Raw genomic sequence first — 5,578 nt, 5'->3', positions numbered from 1 at the left:
TTTTGTTATGTCAAAATTGCCAGAAGCCTAGACTAGAAGCATGAGGGAGAGGAGAAAAGAAGCTAAGAGGGAGAAGGAGGTGATCAGGATTGAAAAACCACTCTAATCAGCAAGGTCTTAGCGCCCTCCCACTCGAAACTCATAGATTCTCAAAATAACCCTACCAATTTGGTGCTTTCACCTTCACTTGACAGAAAGGGAAACTGAGAAGGTAAGTCACGCAACTAGTAAGGGGTGGAACCAGGAGTCAACCCAGATAGCTAAGAAACGCCAAGTATGTGGAATTTTAATAAAAGCTGACAACGAATCATCCAGAACCTTTCATATTTACTCTGTGTCAGTTGTTGTCGGAGGAACATACAGAAAACAGGTAATTTGCTCTTCATTGCTGTGACTGAGGGACAATGACAGCAGAGGATACAGATAGGACTGTAGTCTCTTCCCAGGGGAGGGAGTCTGGCTCCTCTCTGGAGGGCCCAGGATGCTGGGTGGTTTCCAGTGGAGGATGGAAGAAGCGACTTCCATGCTCCCGGCTGCGGCCTGCCCAGCAGACACTGCCTGGCTCCCTCAAGGTGGTAGTTTGCCTCTGTTGCTTATCGATGTGCTATAAAAAGAAAAGTGCTTGTAAACAACTCGAGTGCATGAACAACTTAATTAAAATCATTAAAGTAATAGCTTGTGAAAAAAAGTAGTAAAACTAATTATTATAAAGTAGCTGTGTGGGAGGATGAAAATTGCTGACATTCTTTAGTTCTAAACTGCTCTATCTGGCACAGAAAACACAAGACAGTTTAACCATATCCTCAGAAGGGATCTGAGGTTCCCCTCTCCCAGCTTAGATTTTAATTCTCCTGTTTCTCAGTTTTTAATTTCCTCCTTGGCAACAACCACATGCGAATGACCCTCCAGTGGTTCTCATTATGACTTGTCCCTTCTAGTCAAACATCTGACTTTTTTTTTTTTTAGAGGGAGTCTTGCTCTGTCACCCAGGCTGGAGTGCAGTGGGATGATCTCAACTCACTGCAACCTCCGCCTCCCGGGTTCAAGCAATTCTCCTGTCTCAGCCTCCCAAGTAGCTGGGATTATAGGTGCACCCCACCAAGTCCAGCTAATTTTTGTATTTTTAGTAGAGACAAGGTTTCACCATATTGATTAAGCTGGTCTCGAACTCCTGACCTCAGGTGATCCGCCCACCTTGGCCTCCCAAAGTCCTGGAATTGCAGGCATGAGGCACTGCGCTCAGCTGCATCTGACTTTTTTTTTTTAACTCAAATAATTACAAAAGTTTGGAATCTGAGAAGCTCAGTGCTGAAGGAACCTGAAAACCTGCTGGTAAAATTACCTGTAGGATGCATGGCTCCCTTTGCAAATGTTCCCAGAGTGTTCCCACTTGATGGTTATCCAGCCTTTGCTGGAGGGAGCCCTTTCAGTGAGGAGGAAGTGACCGCTGTGGTAGCTCCGGCTGCTGTCGAGTGCCTTTTTGTTTTAAGTTACACTCAGTCCTTTTAGTGCCCCAGTATTCCTCGTTCTCTGCTTCAAGGCCATAGAGAATAGGAAAACTGCCCCTTCCAAATATTTGAAGGAAGAGCGACGTCAGCTTATGCCTTCCCAGTGTCTAATTCAAGCGCCAAACCAGCCAGGTGTTCCACGCACAGGAGCACAGCTCCAGCTGAAAGGCCCCACAGTTTGCCTAGGCCCAGCCATGTTTACCTGAGATGGGCAGATGCAGCCCGGCTGAGAGCAGGATCAGAGTCTGCTGAGAAGAGCCACAGTCGGAGCTAAGGGAAAATCAGTGAACATCAAGCCCAGACCTAGAATAGGGAACAGAAGGACATCAGACTTGCTAGCTCAGAGCGTCAAAAGTAGAGAGAAACAGAAAGAAGCGTCCAGAAAGGCAGTTCAGAACTAAGACCGTGAACGGTCAATTTGTACAGGAGCTCGCCTCTCCGGAGTGAGTCACGCACATCTCATGGCCATGCAGGGTGATAGCCGCAGTCAGACAGACACCTGGTAGTTCTCCAAGCATTCATTGTGTGACAGGCTTTTGCTACTCCCCTTATTAGCCATTCTATCATCTTTCAGATCATCTCATAGAATAACTGGTCATTAGTAGGTGGAACCCATCTGACACTTTTGGGTGATGGACTGAGAGGTGCTTAAAAATGTATGTCAGAACACACAGCAGACTTTCTTTGCTCAGGAAAAATCACTTTAGTGAACCGTCTTAATTATGTAAACATAATTTGATATAGGATGGGAGTTAGATCAAATTACAACACTGCACAGCCAATAACTTAAAACCAAATACGGGACATCCCTGTGTTTAAAAGTCAACTGGTCACTCTTAACCACTTGTCAGCTCTCTTTGCAGAGTTCCCTGACAACATTTCCACTTCATTTCACCGCCCTGAGCTCCTCTTTCTCACTTCCCTTCTGGCTTTCAGCCTTCAATTCTTTTTTTTTTTTTTTTTTTTTTTTTTTTTAGGTTCAGAGGTACGAGTGCAGGCTTGTTATACAGGTAAACTCATGTCATGGGGGTTTGGTGTACGGATTATTTTGTCACCCAGGTACTAAGCCTAGTACCCAATAATAATTTTTTTTTTTTTTTTGAAACGGAGTCTCGCTCTGTCGCCAGGCTGGAGTGCAGTGACATGATCTTGGCTCACTGCAACTTCTGCCTCCCAGGTTTAAGTGATTCTCCTGCCTCAGCCTCCTGAATAGCTGAGACTACAGGCGCGTGCTGCCATGCTCAGCTAATTTTTGTATTTTTAGTAGAGACAGGGTTTCACCATGTTGGCCAGGATGGTCTCAATCTCTCGACCTCGTGATCCGCCCACCTTGGCCTCCCAAAGGTGCTGGGATTACAGGCGTGAGCCACAGCACCCAGCCAGCTTTCAATTCTTGATACTTTTCATGTACAAATTAAGTTAGCTTTGGAGATTTCATCTTTCATATCCAAGTTCTTTTGCTAAACAAAAGGATAGTCCTCTCTATGAACAATTCTATTTCCATCTTTAAAATTAATGTTTTTAGGCCTATTACATAAATTTTCTGTACTACTTGTGTAGAATTTTAGAATCTTAGTGCTAAAAGTAAAATTAGTGCGAGAGATACTAATTGATAACTGAGTCTATTTGTGTTTTTGCCAAAGAGTGAAAAGACGCGTGTCCTCTAAGATCCTTCTCATAACTATCACTTCATGTATGATTTCAGCTCAATATAATTCGACAGTATTTATGGAGTCCCATTTAGTCCTAGACACGATACTAAGTCACTTTGGGAGATTGCAAAGAGCAATAAAATTAGCTTCTGCTGCTAAGAAAAGGATATCATTTACCCAGAGAAAAGACAGGACAAAATGCAGATGAGAGTGGAGATGGAGAGAGATGATTAGATAGTTTTAAACATGTTTCAGTAGCACTCAATACATATTTTTGAATGGAAGAATAAATGAATGAAAAGGCAATGGTGTGAGAATTTCAAAAGGCAATTGGAAATTCCAACCTCAGAAGGATAGTCAAGGAATGACCTGCAGAGATATGATAAATAATGGCCAGGTGTGCTGGCTTTTGCCTGTAATTCTAACACTTTGAAAGTCAAAGGCAGGAGGGTCAGTTGAGGCTAGGAGTTCAGGACCAGCCTGGGCAACATAGTGAAACCCTGTCTCTACAGAAAAATAAATAAACTAGCCAGTCATGGTGGTGTGTGTTTGTAGTTCCAGCTACTTGGGATGCTGAGGGTAGAGAATCATTTGAACCCAGGAGGTCAAGTCTGCAGTGAACCTTGATCAGGCCACTGCACTGTAGCCTGGGCAAAAATGATAAATCATGGGCTTGAAGGTTTACATGAGGTTGTTCAGTACAGTGTGAGAAACTGAACCAGCCAAGTCTAGAATCCCTGGAGATACTTACAGGAACAGCCTGAGCAAAGAAAAAGACTACACAGGAACCATCAGGAAAGAGAAAACAATCCATCAATAGAGGTAAACACAGAATCACAAGAAACTAGAATAGAATAAGATGGAGAAAAACTTTCTTCTTTGGTGGCCATCAAACCAGCTGCTTCAGCAGAGGAAGGGGGAGTAGAAATCAGAGACAGGGTAGTTTTATTTATGCAGGGAAGGAAAGAAGTGGGTGGTGTTGGCTCTGCACATTGGAGGAAGAAATGCACAGAGCCAGAGAAGACTTGAGCAGGGCTAGAGGCTGACAGGAAGGAGTTACTGCAGCTGGGAGAGAGGAATGGGCTTACTGATGGAGCACCAACCTGCTGGAGATCAACCGTCAACTGCTGAATCCATAACAGTTGGGTTCTCTGTTGCCGGAGAGGTTTTAGCCTTGGAAAGGAATGGGGCATTGTGTTCTCAGAAACAGTAGAGGGGGCTAAGAAGAGTGTGTTTTGAGGGGAGAACAGGGAAATTGAGAGTGAAACTGTCCTTCCCACCATCTGTTAGAGTGAGAGAGAGCCAGGTAGGGCTGTTGTCCTTGGAGAGTGTAAAAGTTTTGAAAAGGCAGCAGAAAGTCAAAAGAGATGACCCCAAGGAAGTGAGGAAGGCAGGTGTTCTCACCTAGACTGACTACCATTCATTCACAGCAATAGCTAATATTGGAGTTCTTATTTTTTCTAGGTGCTTGAACACAGAACATCTCACCTAACTCTTAGCACAATCCTTAAGTTAAGTTTATTAAAATTCCAGTTTTGAGATGAAGAGACCAAAGTACAGAGAGGTTGAGGTGGGAGTGGGGTTGGAGATTATACCACTATGGAGCTGGGCTTCAAAGCAGGTTGTCTCACTCCAAAGCCCATGCTCAAATCCGTCTCCTACTCTAGGCTACCTAATCTTCCCCATCACTTCTTATTATATTATGCTCTTATTATACTTACTGTATTATGCTCGCTCAGCCCTGTTCATGATTCCTCAACCCTATTTCCCACTCCTGGCTATGGGCCTTCTCAGGGGCTCTTCTTGTATCAGAAACATCCTGCCTGCCCAGCAAACCATTCACTCCAAAACCTCTTCTAGGATTTCTCCATAGGTACTATTTCTGTGATGACTTATTTGTTTAAATAAATCTGAGATCGAGATTCTCTTGCTCATGCATACAATGCATTGCAATCATACAATGCTTGTGTGACAGATGCCACTAGCTTTCTGGTCATTGGATGCCTACGCTTATGGATACTTTTGCATCTACACTGATGTCAGCACCTCCGGGGGAAAAGGATTGTTTAATCCAACTCTTCCTTATCGGTCTGTATTCTATGATGTTAGTTAATAAATGCCGTTGGCAGACTATGATGCTGTTGCTAACAGATGTCCATTTATTCATCTTCTCTATAAACTCTAGTATAGTGGCCAAATTCAAAAGCCTAAAAACTTCTATAAGAATTTTATTCAAGAGGTCACTTTTCCTAAAATTTGACTGTTTTGTCTGCTGAACTCATATATTTCTAGGTATTTGGTAATTCCACCTTGGTTGCTTTATCTATACTTTATATACTTCAATTGCTCCTGAGTTGCAAAGCTAGCATTTCTCTGCTTCCTCCCTAGTCCATTTTTTTTTGAAAGGTACTAGATTTA

General features: G+C 43.3%; 1 long non-coding RNA gene across 1 annotated transcript; it reads right to left on the bottom strand.

The window, feature by feature from the left end:
* Positions 1-310: 310 nt before the first annotated feature.
* On the bottom strand, positions 311-5,129 carry LOC126943861 (uncharacterized). The gene is made up of 3 exons (XR_007721875.1): positions 4,882-5,129; positions 1,711-1,811; positions 311-604 (listed from the first exon to the last, which is right to left on the bottom strand). It is a non-coding gene; the product is annotated as an uncharacterized LOC126943861 (long non-coding RNA).
* Between the last annotated feature and the right edge of the window lie 449 nt (positions 5,130-5,578).

This window comes from Macaca thibetana, chromosome 1 (assembly GCF_024542745.1).
Source record: "Macaca thibetana thibetana isolate TM-01 chromosome 1, ASM2454274v1, whole genome shotgun sequence".
In the NCBI taxonomy this organism is placed as follows: Eukaryota; Metazoa; Chordata; class Mammalia; order Primates; family Cercopithecidae; genus Macaca; species Macaca thibetana.
The sequence above is the reverse complement of the archived record's forward strand: the minus strand, read 5'-3'. Positions and strand labels throughout refer to the sequence as shown.